The 16,263-nt window shown below is 40.3% G+C and overlaps 5 non-coding genes across 5 annotated transcripts; 2 read left to right on the forward strand and 3 right to left on the reverse strand.

The window, feature by feature from the left end:
- Positions 1 to 3,528: 3,528 nt before the first annotated feature.
- TRNAQ-CUG (transfer RNA glutamine (anticodon CUG)) lies at positions 3,529 to 3,600 on the forward strand. Its single transcript has one exon. It is a non-coding gene; the product is annotated as a tRNA-Gln (tRNA).
- Positions 3,601 to 5,326: 1,726 nt separating this feature from the next.
- On the reverse strand, positions 5,327 to 5,408 carry TRNAS-UGA (transfer RNA serine (anticodon UGA)). The gene has a single exon. It is a non-coding gene; the product is annotated as a tRNA-Ser (tRNA).
- A 2,763-nt stretch (positions 5,409 to 8,171) lies between these two features.
- TRNAS-AGA (transfer RNA serine (anticodon AGA)) lies at positions 8,172 to 8,253 on the forward strand. Its single transcript has one exon. It is a non-coding gene; the product is annotated as a tRNA-Ser (tRNA).
- Positions 8,254 to 10,310: 2,057 nt separating this feature from the next.
- On the reverse strand, positions 10,311 to 10,382 carry TRNAM-CAU (transfer RNA methionine (anticodon CAU)). Its single transcript has one exon. It is a non-coding gene; the product is annotated as a tRNA-Met (tRNA).
- A 3,222-nt stretch (positions 10,383 to 13,604) lies between these two features.
- On the reverse strand, positions 13,605 to 13,686 carry TRNAS-AGA (transfer RNA serine (anticodon AGA)). The gene has a single exon. It is a non-coding gene; the product is annotated as a tRNA-Ser (tRNA).
- Between the last annotated feature and the right edge of the window lie 2,577 nt (positions 13,687 to 16,263).

Consider the following 16,263-nt stretch of genomic DNA (forward strand, 5'->3'; position numbering starts at 1 on the left):
GCGAAAATTTTAACCTATGTAGTGCTGCTGGGAAAAACAAAGCTAGTACTGTCTCAGGAAGTTTGGTTTAGTAGAGCCTAGTAATTCCCCCAGGGGACCTTCCCTCTTGGCTCAGACGGTAAAAACATCTGCTCGCTGTGCAGGATACCCGGGTTTGATCTCTGGGTGGGGAGGGCCCTCTGGAGGAGGAAATGGCAACCCTACTCTTTACCTGGAGAATTACGTCGATGGAGGAGCCTGGTCGCAAAGGGTCGGACACGACTGAGAGACTTCACTTTAGTAATTCCCCAACCCGATCCCTTTACAAGGCTCAAGGGTGTCCAGTTTTCCCCTTCCCAAAGGGACACTTGGGTGAAATGTTAAACCATTTACACATTTTATTAAAATATTTGCCACAGAGTAAAATTGGCTTTTTGAAATTATATGAGTTTATTTGTGTAACCACGACCATAATCAGGATACAGGAAAGTCCCATCAATCCATAAACCTCCCCCATGTAACCACTTTATAGTCATCTCCTAATTCTATACATAACAGTTGACAACCAGATATGTTTTCTGCTCCCTTGTTCGACTTTTTTGAGAATGTTGTGGAAATTGAATCATACAGAATGTAACCTTTTAAGATTAACTTCTTTCACATGGGATAGAACATGCCTTAAGATTTATGCAAGTTGTTGCATGGATTAAAATTTTTCGCCTTTTTGTGGTTGAATAGAATTTCACTGAGTGGATGTACCACAATTTATTTCTTCTTCCATCCATTGAATCTGGTTGTTCAAGGTTGTTTCCAGGTTTGGGCAATTGTGGGGGTAAAAAGCTATTAACTTTAGCTTATGCAAATTTTCATTTTTATTGGATAGACATTTCGTTGGCTGTCCCCGCCCCCCCAGCCCCATTTTCAAAATGCATTACTTTATTTTCCTCATAAGGCAACTATACGTTTTAAACCTTGAGTATATATGACAGACTCAAGATTTCTTCAGAAAGCCCTAGGGTTTCCATGAACTTTCCTGAAGCTTATGGCCTCAGTAGTTATATTGCTTTGAAATAATAGCATGTATCTAATCATGTTGTATTTTTGGAGTCTTTCTTTGTGGCCTGGTAAAATGTCAAGATAGAGATAATTTCATGTGAGTTTGGAGAAAGTTTGAATCAGGAAGTTGATATGTGCACTGTTCTCTATATATGTATATTATATGACTTGTACTACTTGTATTTTATGTTTTTTTTTTTTGATGTGTGTTTTAACTTTTTAGAGAAGTATATTGTATAAAAATATACCACCAAAAATCCCACCGTGGTTGTGATTTTTATCTTTTTCTTGGTACTACCATCAATTCCTGGAATTTTCCTCCATTTCTTAAATTTCCAGAAGCAAGACATTCTGGATAAAGCCATGATCGATCTAAGAATTATGACTTGGAGACTCCAGGTGCTACCTCCAATTGAACAATTCTAACAAGAAAAGCCTAGAAAAAAATCTAATTTATACAAACTTTAGAATAGCCATTGAGACTTAAGAGAAATGCTGCTACTTAGAGATACTTCTATGTTTCCTTCCTCAAAAGAAGTGAGGAAAATGCAATTTAAATATAATTTATCTCATGGGAAACTCTGGGTAAAGATTAAAGATAAGCTGCAGTGCAGATTCTGATCATCTTGTGCTTCAAAATGAGTCTGGCTCCATCCACTGGTTCTGACCAGAAGTCTAACTTCTGGCCTCCCCAAACCCAGGAGGAACCCAAACCCCATAACCACTCTGCGAGAAGAAAGAAACTCAGAACTGGTTTGACTAGAATCTCAGCCTCAGGCGTGGGTGCAACTTTGCCTCTTAAATTACAGCATTGGAGCTAATGAATCATGCGGCCTGAATTTAAAGAAGATGTTGAGAGAAGTGGGACCCCATTTCAATTTTTTCCATCACAGTTAGCAGGAGAGCTCCATTCTGCTGCCTCCAGACCCGCGGGCGAGCACACCATCCTGCAAGGACCTATGTGAGCAAGAGATGAAGGGCAATGCTTGGTGACCTTCTCGTTGCCAACGGAGGCCTGTCATTGAACTGTTAGAATAGTCTTGAGCGCGGACCTGTGTTTTTCTTGGGTAGTCACAGCACCGCCTCATTGAAGGGAGCAGGTCTCTTTCCATTGCATTAAAAGTCATTCATTTGTAGAAGAATGCCTGCAAACATACACGAGGACAGTGGGTGACGGGAAGCAGCCAGCATCCCCGGAATTTCACCCTCACAAATTCCAAGGCTCCTCTCGGCTAAAGTTCTGTTGAAATCTCGACAGAAATTTGCTGCTGGGCGGCCTCGGTGAACATAGCCGAACGGAGGTAAGAGACTAGGAGAGTAGAAAGCGTCTTTAGAGATTGCGTGCAGGACGCCGAGGGATCCACCGACCCTGCCCCAGAAACCTAGTCTTTAAGGAAGCGCCTGGGTTTAAGAAAAAGGTATCCTCAGAACAGCAGTAAGAAAAATCTTTAGTACAATTTGGAAGCCTTCACTGGACATCTTTCTCTTGATGAAGTAGAGTATGATGAGTCCTTGCTCCTGAAATATTGAGTCTCTAATTTGTTCCTCAACAATTCCTTCACTTGACGAAATTCAGACTTTTGCTTCAAGCGTGCCTTTTCTATTTTCTCGAAAGCATAACTTCAAAAAAAAAAAAAAAAAGAAAGCATAACTTCTCTTGCAAGGTTTCTTCTGTGAATGTGCCAGAATTCAACACATTAACGCTTGCTTTCCTTGAGGCAATGGACCTGATAACTAAATAATCTGTGTAGAGAAACGTATTAATTTATGGCCGAAACTGAGCAGAGGTACAGATAAACTGCTGCTGCTGCTGCTAAGCCGCTTCAGTCGTGTCCGACTCTGTGCGACCCCATAGACAGAAGCCCACCAGGCTTCCCCGTCCCTGGGATTCTCAAGGCAAGAACACTGGAGTGGGTTGCCATTTCCTTCTCCAATGCATGGAAGAGAAGAGTGAAAGTGAAGTCGCTCAGTCGTGCCCGACTCTTCGCGACCCCATGGACTGCAGCCTACCAGGCTCCTCCGGCCATGGGATTTTCCAGGCAAGAGTACTGGAGTGGGGTGCCATTGCCTTCTCCGACAGATAAACTATAAAATCTCAAAGGTTCAGTTTTCGTGTCTATATGAAGACTAAAAATACCTCGACGAGTTTTAAAGTATTACATCATACAATGAATATAACACGTTCAATCCAGTGCTGGTGATACAAGAAATGTTCAAAATATTCATTCTGTGTTTTTTTTTTGTTTTTCAAAGAAGAAAGTAAGGAATGGAACCACTAAGTTTCTGAGTTAATGGCGGAGCCTGGAGCGGACACTCTTTGGGGTCTTGTATTTGGCCAAAAAAAAGAAACGAAAAAGCTAAATAAAGTTAAATCCCTCAGGATTTTTTTTCAAGTGTTGTGAGTGGACGTAGACTATTTTGGTAGTTAAAATGGTTTCAGCAGAGTTACTGTGACACATCACTGACAGTTATGGCAAACAGTGTACCATGTGCGGTTCCATGGTGTAATGGTTAGCACTCTGGACTCTGAATCCAGCGATCCGAGTTCAAGTCTCGGTGGAACCTGCTAACGTTTTGTCTCTTATTTTCCCCTGCAAAATGTTGTCCACCTAAACGACGAAATCAATTTTGCCTATTTTTATCTCTTGTAAGTCCAAACACATCGGCATTTGGGTGAGGAGGCAGAAGTGAAATCCCATTCTGGTTTAATGGAATTCATTTTATAAGGAAGAAAAGGAGTATCAGAAGTAAGTTAAGTGCAAGACGACAAAAACCTTGCACTCTGCTGCGACTAGAAACAAAACTCTAATAAAAAGCAATAACGATTCGTTTAATAAAGTTTACTTTCAGTGCACATTAAAAAATATTTGAAATTGTTCAATATTTCAAAAGTTGGAAATAAATTAGTCTAATAGTATTGGAGAATATGTAAACAGCAAATTTCTTTTCTGCCCATGACCTCTACCTGCACAATTTCTGACTCCCTCCACCCTTCCACAGGGCCACTGAACCTAGTGTGTGGGTATATATATATAGACATCTCAGAGAGAGAGACAGGGGGAAACTAAAGGTGGAAAATCTTAAAGTAGGTGACTTTAAGTAAACAAGCTCGCAATACTCATTATTACATTTTTAAAATATCTACAGATTTAACCTATTTCAGCTTAAAATGGGTGGGGAATCCATAATGACATTTTCATTGCCGTATTCATCTGCGCATTGGGCTACACACATAATACCAAACTTTCCTTTTATCAGATAAAATAAGTGACTATTGCAAATTCCTTACTAATTACATTCTTGGTGTAAGTTTTCCGTTTGTTTTTTTTGTTTTTTCCATTTGTTATTTCACTGTTTTGCAATGGACTTGGGATTTTTTTTCTTTTTAATATAGTATTTGTCTTGGATGAAGTTTGAGTTGTTTTCTTTTGTTTCTTGGATTAGACATTTGCAGGCATTTCACATGAACTAGAGCCTGGGAAGATTCCACCCCCACCCCTACATAGTCTTATTATGATACCAGGTTGTGTAGGAGATTTTAAAGCAATTTTTTTCTTACAACCAACACATATGAAAATTCTGCTCCCATACACTGATCTTATATAGTGTCTGCTGCTTCTCAACATTAGCCCTTTGTGTAAAGCACTTATTCAAACATTCATGTCTAGGTTCTCCTTCATAATGAGTTCTGTAAAGTTCCTGCTTCAACGTGTAAACACACTCCTTTGTTCAAAACCAGAGTGTTGATTTTCTCTCTCACAGTGTGCCAGTAACTTAAAGACACTATGCACCTATATCAATTTGGTTGTTTTTTTACTCTTTTTTTTGTGTGCAAATAATGTACAGAGAAAACACTACTTATGATTTCATTACATACCTTTGACCTTCACAGAATGTGGAATCTATTCTTCATACTCTATTATCCATATAAACAGATCATTTTTACTTTGCTCAAAATTGTAGTTTGCTTTATTCTTTCTTATATTTATAGATACATATTCCCAGATGAAAATACAAAAGATGTCTACTCTGCAACTGTAAAGCTCTGTCTTTATTGCATACATCGTTGCCATCACACAGTATATATACCAAATGGAAGTATAAATATTACGGGGCTCATGCTTATTGTGCATCTTGCTTTACATGAACCCCAGCATTCCTTGAGTTGACCATAGTGACGAGTCAACAGTAGTTAATGAGTATATATCATGATGCTTTTAACAGCAAGACGGACTGCAGTATGGCTGCGACATCGTCTGAGTGGATAACTATGTAGAATGCCCATTAAAACCGTAGTCGACAGGATTCGAACCTGCGCGGGGAGCCCCCAATGGATTTCAAGTCCATCGCCTTAACCACTCGGCCACGACTACTGACTTAGTATTTCTTTTGCGGGCCAAAGTGAAAACTAGTTGGTGGCAAGTTCTGCAACAGTTGCTCTGACCACAAAAAGTTTCTTAGCCCTGTCCAGGTCTCTTCCTCGTGTATGAAAGAGAGCAAATCAAGAAGCAGCTGGTGATGTAATTCAATAAAAAGCTCCTAGACAAAGGACTGTGGAGAAGGCAATGGCACCCCACTCCAGTACTCTTGCCTGGAAAATCCCATGGACGGAGGAGCCTGGTGGGCTACAGTCCATGGGGTCGCTAAGAGTCGGACACGACTGAGCGACTTCACTTTCACTTTTCACTTTCACACCTTGGAGAAGGAAATGGCAACCCACTCCAGTGTTCTTGCCTGGAGAATCCCAGGGACGGGGGAGCCTGGTGGGCTTCTGTCTATGGGGTCACACAGAGTCGGACACGACTGAAGTGACTTAGCAGCAGCAGCAGCAGCAGACAAAGGACTGGATCTTCCTGGATGCTGGAGCTTGTCCACTAGCTGCTGACAATTACGGACACGCACGATCACTCCTAATTCTCGGGAATCCGCAGAAGGGGAGCTTTGTGTTTGGAGTGAGTTCCAAACTACCTCCAGTCGCAAATACCAATGGGAGAAGGAACTCCAATAAAGGGAAAATGCGAGAATTGGAGGTGCGGGGTGGCAGTGGTCATCTGTGTTTACTTTCAGGTTTAAAATCTAGATCAGGAATCTCTTCCATGGCATCAAACTGACTTGTGCTTCCAAAAGAACGATTAAAATTAGACTACGGCGACAATTCAGAGTGAGGGGTGGGGGGTGGAGGAATTGAGCAATTTCTGTCCTAACTAGAAAAGACAAGGTTCCGGATCCTTCCTTTGAAGGTCACTTGTGTCATCCTAGTGAAGGCCGGCCGTGAGACAATTCCCAAGCTACCTAAATCCTTCAGCCTCCGAAGCCTGGGGAAAAGGGAGGCACTCAGTACAGGTTTCCAAAGGATCCGAATTCTGCCGGAGGACATTGTTGGTCCCTCTCAATGCAGAACAAGGCAAAAATACATGAAAACACGTAAATGTTAGGAAAAAAATCCAGCTAAATTAGCAAAGTTGATTCTTGAATCAGAGACTATCTGGTTTATGAGAATGTGATAATGAAGGGGAGACTTGGCTCTGATTCCTTTTCATGGAAATGTTGTTCAGTCGCTCAGTCGTATCCACCTCTTTGCCACCCCATGGACTGCAGCACACCAGGCTTCCCTGTCCTTTACCATCTCCTGGAGCTTGCTCAAACTCATGTCCATTGAGTCAGTGATGACATCCAACCAGCTCATGCTCTGTCCTCCCCTCCTCCTCCTGCCTTCAATCTTTCCCAGCATCAGGGTCTTTTCTAATGAATCTGCTCTTCGCATCAGGTGGCCACAGTACTGGAACTTCAGCTTCAGCATCAGTCCTTCTAATGAATATTCAAGATTGATTTCCTTTAGGATTAACTGGTTTGATCTTGCAGTCCAAGGGAATCTCTCCAAAACCAAGGAGTTTTATCTCTGAGTTCTAGGAATGGAAGTATTTTGCTGGGGCATAAACTAGCAGAGAGAATCTCAACTATGAAAAGAACATGACCACCATGATTGAGGCGGAATATTCCTTGCTGGGAGTTAAAAGAAACCATCTCTTTAGGATAATAAGAATTATACTCCCCTCACCATATTCTTGCAAATGTTATTTGGTCTTGCTACCAAGGCACTTGCTATATACTTCCATTTAGTCTCATAAAGGGTTTATAACTTTTAACACAGTAAATTTATTTTGAAGTTTATTGTCCTTGAATGGTCTAATCAAAATATTGTCCCCAACCAGCAGAGTGTGCACCCCTTGGGAACTTGTGAGAAATGCAAATTCTTGGGCTTGGATTCAGATCTACAGAATTTAAAATTTTCTAGGAGTGGGGCAGGCCAGGCATGAGGAGATGAAGCAATCCATTTTAATAAAAAGTCCTCTAGGTGGTTCTGATGCCCATCAAAGTTTGAGAAGTACTCTCTTAAGGAAATAATCTTAGCAAAGAGAAATATGTACTGCATAAAAAAATTTATTTTTATTTCTCATTGTAATAGCAAAAGAAGGCATTAAAAAGAAAGAAATGTTTTAAATATTTTTGTTTTATCTGTGTAATTGATCATTACAATGCCAGTAAAACAAAATTTGGGAAGAGTTTGTAATTATTCTGGGAAAATGTTTATAATGTAATGTTCATTGACAAGAGCAGGATGAAATGAACATGACTTCAACTATGCACAATTTTTACATATGAAATACTGAGACTAGAGAAGGAATACTTCAAAATATTGCTAGTGCTGGTTTCTGGGTTAATTTGTGCAGAATTACAAGTTAATTTTGTTGTTCCCTTTTACAATGTAAAGTAATCATCCAGTTTTGTAAGCGAATGGTATAACAATGTCTTTTACTAATTTATTGGTTATTTAGTGATGAGTGTATGTATCTCATGGATCCCCATCAGAAGCTGACAGCAGGAAGATGTCTTCTACTTAGGCTCCTTCTATCAGATTATCAGAATAAGGGGGTCTTTCCAGACTGAGGAGGAAGTGTTACTCGCCAGTTTGCCACAGTAGCGAGATATTCGACTACATGATGTCAAAGAGTAAGAAATTTTACTTAATACGAATACACTTTCTGGTAGAAAAGTTCTTTGAAAAGAGCTTTGTTCTGTACTGTTACTCATGTAAAGATACAGCTCAATTGCCAAGTAATCAGTGTAATCACCAAGTAGTCGTGGCCGAGTGGTTAAGGCGATGGACTAGAAATCCATTGGGGTTTCCCCGCGCAGGTTCGAATCCTGCCGACTACGGTACCTTTCCCCAAGGAGAGGTTAATCCTATTGAGGCATAGCCAGTTGGGGAAGAATGCCCGTGTCTTAAAGAGAGAAGGCTTGTTCTCCAACCTGGCTCTTTATGGCTGCTGGGGAAAGGCATGAAGCATTTGGATGGCGCCCCAAACAGCATGGGGGTCTTACTACTATTATTAGCTTTAAGAAATTCTACCATACCCCTAATGGTGTTTCCTTTTCTCCCTAGGAGAGTCAGGGCTTTGGTGATGCCTTCCCTTTTCCTGTGATGAAAACCCTGCTTACAAGGCAGACAGACTTTCTTATGGAAAAAAACTTGAAACGAGCGTTTCCTTGCTCAGAGAACCTCACCCTTATCAGGGGTGTCTACATCCTTGTTCACGTACAAAAGGAAACTTCATGAAATCTTGGATGAAATACAAGTGAAAGTTAAAGTTATGGTTGCCAAGTGGGGAATCCAAAATGGGTATTAATAAGCAAACCACTACACAACTAAAGAAATTAAGTAAAACCACATCCTTTGTGATCCAACTAGATAGGGACGATGACATTACATCTCATAGACTTGTCCTGGGGCCCAAAAGCAGTGATGGGTATGACTGTAGTTGTACTTTTTTCTTACTCTTAACTTACTGGGTTCCCAGATATTCTCTGGTGGGCAGTGATCATCCAGGTGGTGGGTCATACCTGGTGAGGTGGAAATAAAAAATGATCCATGAAGGAAAATATGGAAATAAATCACCAGGTCTTGGTAATTTCTAATCCACTCCAGATCTTGGTCATAGGGGAATCAGTGGCAGCTAAGCAGAGCATTGTTGATCCCTGCATTATTGATGACAAATAAACGAAAGTGCAGGGTCATCGATCAAAGTCAGGCTGAGTACTAAGGGTGAGATTGATTCCGGAACTTTATTCCTGGAATCAAAGGCTGCACTTGTACCATGGGGGTGCGTTTTACCTCTGCGTAGTCAGGAGAAAAGCACCAGACCCAAGTTATATAAAATTTGTGGAGGAAAACTGGTTGTCACTTGAGGAAGAAGGAGCACACAGCTGATGAGGAGACCCAAGCATGATGTATTTGCTTGATCCCCTTGACGTATGTAGTGGCAGGTCAGGAAGTCCTAGGCTCAGGTGTCAAGTTCCCTCCTGGTCCCATACCTGAAACCAGATAAACGGAACTTGAAGTTATTTTTGTTTCAATTTGGTGAGGACCGTCTCCTTCAAATTCCATGTGGTCTCAATTCTGTACTTTTTCCTTCCTTTCCTGAACTTCCACTCAACTGTTCCTCCTTTCCTTCTCTCTCATTTGTTGTTGCTGCTGTTGTTTAGTTGTTAAGCCATATTCAATTCTTCTGTGACCCCCTGGACTGTTGCCCGCCAGGCTCCTTTGTCCATGGCTTTTCCCAGGCCCACTGGAGTGGGTTGCCATTTCCTTCTCCATCTCTCTCCTTATGTCTTCCCTTTTGTCCACCAACACTCTCATCTTCTTTCTTATTGTTTTCCATTCTTTTTTCCTCTTCTCTCTGTTCCTCTTCCCCTTCTGCTGTTACCCAGCATCTCTCAGCTGGACACTTTCTCCTTTGTGTTCCTTCCTCTAGGACAAGGTTGAATCATATAAATCCACCTCTGCCTCTGCCCAACAGATGGAGATTCCCCATCATTCGAGGTCTTTCTAATGTTTTTCTTCCACAGTTTATCTGGACAACATCCTATTCGAATACTGGAATGACCAGCGGTTGAAGAAATGAACATGGCCATGGTTATAAGTAAAGCTTCTTGGATTCAACATATATTTTTGACCCTCTCTAAGAGAGAGTCAAGCAAGCAGTGAGGGAGTAGACAGCTGAAATAGAAGACAAGTTAAGACTAGGTAGTGCTTGCCATTATTCTGTAGGCTTCTGAACACAGCTGGAGCAGAGAAAATAAGATATTTCTGTCCCTGGAAGCTCAGAGGGTGAGAATGGTCGTGAGATCATCTCTGCTGGCTTTTATTTCTACAGTTTGTGCTTTGCGAATGTTTCAGTAGGTCAAGTACTCTTGAGGAAAAAGATGAGCACACATAGCAGAGGATGGTTTCGATCCATCGACCTCTGGGTTATGGGCCCAGCACGCTTCCGCTGCGCCACTCTGCTTATATTATGAGGAGGTGCTAGGGAATATTTTTCAACCTTGATTCTTTCGCCTTTCCCCAACACTTCCAAGTTTAATACTGTCCCTTTCTTTCTCTGTCTTCTTTTCACCATTCTCTTTCTTCATCTGTCTCCTCCATGCTTTTCGCTTTCTTTCTGGCCCTTATAGTCCGTGTCATTCTCAAAGATATTAATGCCACACGATCTCTAGTTTGCAGTCCTCACAAATCTTCAACACTTCCTTTCTTCAAGAGGATGACAATGATTCCCTTTGGATCAGGAATTATGATAGCTGGGTAGGGAATAATGGTGGCTAGAATGTCAGCTTTCCAGAACACGAACTCAGCAAATCCTTTTAAAACCTTTCAAGAGTCAGTTTCTCCCTCACCCAAAGCCCTTTCCTCTGGATATCCTCTTGGTTCTGCCTTTCTCCTTTTTTTCTCCTTTCCCTCCTTCCAAGCATGTACTTAGATTTATCAGGCAAAAGTGGACAATATCTCGTGTTCAGCTTAAGTTACTCCCCCCTCTTGGGTGCTACACAGATTTCTCTTGTTCTGCTGCTCTTGATTATTGGAGACTCCGAAATAAGGCTCCAATTTGCCAAATCCCCCTTCTTGCGAGGTTCAGAGCCAACTGGGATTCCTTACCTCCACATCCCAACCTGGAGTCATCTAGCTCTTCTCTCTGTTTTCAGAGGTCTAGTCATATGGCAAGTTTGAACATAGCCTCATTGCTCAGAAACTGAGAGACTTAGGAATTAAGATAGCCCCTCAGGGATTCAATAGGTCCTGAACTGAAAACGAAAGCTCCCACCAAGGGTAGGGACAAGGCCCTTTTCTGCGATGAGGATTTTGCCGCCAACTATGGGACAAGTTTTCCCTGAGGCAGGCATGGTTTGTGAAAGCAAGAAGTCAAACCTCAGAAGGTGCTGACTGGTTTCTTCCTTGAGCTGTCCTTCATCCTTTATATATTCTCTTCTGAATTTTGCTGGAGAAGGAAATGGCAACCCACTCTGGTACTCTTGTCTGGAAAATCTTATGGACCGAGAAGCCTGGTTGGCTACAGTCGATGGGGTCGCAAAGAGTCGGACACGACTGAGTGACTTCACTTCACTTCACTTTTGAATTTTGCAGATCGCTTGCCTCATCTCCAGTAGATTCTCAGAGTTTCTGTTCTTTTCCTTATTCTTTGCCACAGAAGCTGCAGACCTAGTGTTGGTAACCCAAGACAATGTCTCACTGAGGAGGCAGGGGTCATCACTTCTATATCTGTATCCACTGCCAATATTCTCCTGCCAGCATTAACAGAATAGTCTTCTCCTTCTGGAAGAGGTTCACTTGGCCTATGCACCTGTGCTTCAGTCGCTTTCTCAGAAATGGAAAGGTTTGAGCCCAGACCTGAAAGCTTCAGATGCAGGAAAGCTGTAACACCATTATGGCTAGGGACTTTGCCATTGCTAGAGCCAGTTCTTCCCTGTCAAAATCTCTGCCCAAGTTCCTAATCACATGCTGATTTGCCATCCGTCTATCCCTATTAGTGAAATGTCTCTTTGTGTCTTCTATCCATGTTCTAATTGGATTGTTGAGGTTTTTTTTTTTTTTTAACAATTTGTTGTTTCCAGAATTTTTGTGCATTTGCAAGATACTGTCTTTTGTCAGGTATGTGGTGTGCAAACATTTCCTCCCAATTTGCAGCTTGTTTTTACAACCCCTTAATAGTGTCTTTTAAAAAAATAATAATATTGTTTATTTGTTTTTGGCTGTGGTGGGTCTTCATTTCTGCTCGGGCTTTCTCTAGTTGCAGCGAGCCATGGGCTATTGTTTAATTGCAGTCCGTAGGCTTCTTATTGTGGTGGATTCTCTTGTTGCAGAGCATGGATTCTAGAGTGCTGGACTTCAGTAGTTGCGGCATATGGGCTCAGTATTTGAGGCTCCCGGGCTTTGAAGCACAAGCTCAATAGTGGTGTGGGCTTAGTTGCTCTGCGGCATGTGGTATCTTTCTGGATCACAGGTTGAACCCGTCTTCTGCGTTGGCAGGCAGATTCTTTACCACTGAGACACCAGGGAAGCCCAATGGTGTCTTTTTGTGGAGTAAAAGTTTTAAATTTTGATGAGGTCCAATTTTTTCCTTTTAAATATTGGGCTTCGGTATCAAGTCTAAAGGATGAAGATTCTGAAGATCTTCTACATTGTTCTGTGAAAAGTTTTATAGTTTTACATTTTAGTTTGTGATTTATTCTAATTTTATATATGGAATGAGGTCTAGATCAACATCAAAAAAGATTTTTGTTTTTGTCTATGAATGTCCAATCGCTCCTGCACCATTTGTTGAAAAGGCTATCTCTCGCTCTTCCAGTGATTTTTTTTTTTGTACTGTTGTCAAAAAATTAATTGAGTATATTTTGTAGAGGTCAGAATATATTTTTAATGGAAGGAAATAACTAAGATAATCACTAAACATTAGTTTGCTAAAATTTGCTTAAAATAAAGAGTGGATTGAATACATAAAAAATAATAATATATACTCTGAAGGTTATACAAAAATCTATTTTGCTGTGGAGAGAAAGTGAACAGCTAGAGCATGGATAGAAGATAATTTTATTCATTGCATATAACTTCAATATCATTTGAACTTCATATCATGATTATTATGCTTAATTATTATAAATATTAAAATTCTTAATAGGCAAGGAAAATAAACTTTGTATCAGTTGATCACTGCCTTTTGGTAGAGATAGTTTTCCAGTCAAGAATTTTGCTTTCTTTAGATAGAATTTACATCTGGCTCTTTACCCCATAAACATGCTGGAGCTGTGTGAAGCAAGCATGGAGTTATTGATCGATTTCCCTCGGACAGATAAAAACAAGTGTGTTAGAGATATACAGGTTATAGTTACATATGAGAAAAGAAATCCCTGAAAAGGTAAAATTTTCATGGAGAATCAAGTAGGATTTTGAAAGCAGGAAACACCAAGGTATCTCTGAAGTTAGGACTCTTCTCATAGGAAAAGAAAATAAATTAGGATTCAGGTCAAACTTATTGGAAAGTGCAATAACTATGACTTGGTTTTTTCTGGCAAGGGTGCGTTAATTGCAGAATTATAAACTGGAAAGGGTAGTAACTGCCTGCATCTTGTTAGCGTTCCTGTTTGGGTTTGGACTTGCAACTCCAGAATTTATCAGAAAGCATAGTATTAAAAAGGAACTATTTCCCAAGCAACTACCACGTAGTCGGCAGGATTCGAACCTGCGCGGGGAGACCCCAATGGATTTCTAGTCCATCGCCTTAACCACTCGGCCACGACTACACAATAAGACAGCATGATATGAGAATAAATAGCCATGCTGAAGCTTAGCTTTCATAAAATTAAATCACATACCAGAAAGATTGAGTCACAAGTCAGAAAGTATACTTGCAATCAATGTGACCATTCTTTGATGTCATTTGAGTGACTATCATACTGTTACACCATATTACCAGGGAAAACATTATCCTCAGAACTGGAAAGAGACCTCATTTGATGGGTTATTGGAGTGAGATCAGTGTCTGCTCTGTCAGCCTCTGGTGGAGATTCATGAAATAGACCATAAAGTGGAACAAACTTTAACATTCACTTCAGAATTACATGTAATAACAATAATTAAAAGAAATAAACACACTAGAACTTAAGTCCACACACAGTGAGGACAGTGATTTTCAATAAAACTTTCTTCCCTGGTATAGTAGTGAGACTCCGTCATTGGGAAGACAGATGTTGGATTCATGTCAGACAAATCTATTAAGACAGAAGGAATTTGTTTGGAGCCCACATATCTTTTCATAGTCATTTTATGTGTTCCCAAAACAGCAAAATAGAGTTAACAAATTGTTCTCAATCGATGATCGTGCAGTTCTTAAAACAGAGACTCAAATTATTTTTTGCTTCAAAATCCCGTGGTAAAATAAAACTTGTTCACCCTGTCACAGAGAGCTTGGCCCTGACTCAAAGCTAACAACTGTAGAAACCATGTCAGGGATTCATAAATACTGTTAGAGAACACAGACGCAAGACTAAGAACGCTCTGCATTGAAGAGTCTCTTTTATGTTACAAAACCTATTTTCAAGTAGTAAGCATTTTTAACTAACAAATGTTACTAAACTGTAATTAAGCAAAAAGTTGCTGAATAAATATCACCTTTGAAATATGGCTATGTGAGTCATTAACCTTAATTTTGTAAATTAGGAAGTCAAAGTTCACCCATGCCTGAAGCTATAATCCCAGTCAAACCAGTTCTTAGAGCGTCCCTTTTTCAGAGGGATAAATGGGTGTGGGTTTCTCAGTACACATTTGGGACACTAGAATGAAACATATGTAGGTCCAACAGAATGGAATGGAACCTTGTTCAATCAAAGGTTATTAGAACATCTATCTCAGTTCCCTTTCAGTCCTTACTCAAAGATCTCCACTGAGAAGAAGCCCTTGATTTGTGATAGTCTCCCTTTCTTGTTGAAAAAGGAGGCATGCAAAAGGGAAACAGATGCTAGACAACTTTAGTTCTCTTAATTCTTAATGAGTATTCTGAATTCCGTTTTTCCAATTTCCATTTACTGCTGTTGCCACTTTTCATTTCAAAGTCATAGATGTCTCATAGTAGCATTTAATTTAGGATGTTCTGTTGCTTCTGAAAGACTAACAGATGTAGCAAAAGGAATACCAAACATTCATAAAATATTTAAGGAAAATAATAGATTAATCGACCAACTATTTTTTGAGACTTTTAAATGATGCCAAGAAAACAAAAGAGATGAAAGGATCCACTAAAGGGATGTACTATTTAAAGGACACACAGCAGTTAGATTCATAAATGGGGTTAGTTTCTACTACATTAGCTTACCTAATCTAAAGTGATGACTTAACCAGTTCATTCCTTCAAAAACACATATGCTAGCAGGCAGAATGATGAATACAGAAGTAGTTTCATATGAAACATATAAACAAAGATATATGGAAGCATTAATATTACCATTGCATTTTCTTAAACAATGTTATGGCAAAGACACTATAAAGGGCACTGAAGAAGGGGAATGAAGAATGGAACCTGAGGGCTTTTCAAAGGAGAAGACATAGGCAATCTTCAAGGATGCACGGGATTTCAGGAGGTGAAGAACCTGGGAGTGACAACACTGGATAAGCTAATAATCAGTTTTACATTTGAGGAACTCTATCTTGACTTTAAGGCTGCACCTTGACTTTAAGGACAGCAAGTCAGCCAATCAGAGATGAATGATTCCCACAACTGAAACAAATGTAAAAAGACATGGTGAAGGAGGCTCATGGACTTTCTGGCCTCTGCCTTCCTAGAAATAGAAACTTTGGAGGTTTGACAATGATCCTGATGCTGAAACAGGAGCTATTTATGATGCTGGGTAAGAGCTGTCCCCCTACCATCCTGGAAGAGGAGCTGGCAGCAGGACTCACTGGGCTTTCACAGACACTCCTGAGTAAGTTACTGAAAAGTGCCCTGAAATAGCAAGTTTACTTACAGCAGCACTAGCTCCAAAAACTCTAAGAAGTGCATGCCGAGAAGACTTCTATGTTGGACCATAGCCTATTGTTTTCAGTGTAGACCCTCCCTTGTTTTCAATCGTCTATCAACTCAGTTGTATGTTCTCTTCACACTCTAAATCTCTGATGTCCAATACTTTAGCAACTTGTGACATGTGACTATCGAGCCCTTGGTCCTACTTGAGCTCTAAGTGAGATACACAGCAGACTTTGAAGATTTTGTATGAAAAAAACAAAGTAAACTATCACACTGTCAACTTTTCAAATTTCTTACATATTGAAATGATATTTTGAATATGTTGGGTTAAAATAAAATATATTATTAAAATAAATTATGC

Source organism: Moschus berezovskii, chromosome 23 (assembly GCF_049115385.1).
Source record: "Moschus berezovskii isolate FMDL1 chromosome 23, NW_MosBer_1.0, whole genome shotgun sequence".
Lineage (NCBI taxonomy): Eukaryota > Metazoa > Chordata > Mammalia > Artiodactyla > Moschidae > Moschus > Moschus berezovskii.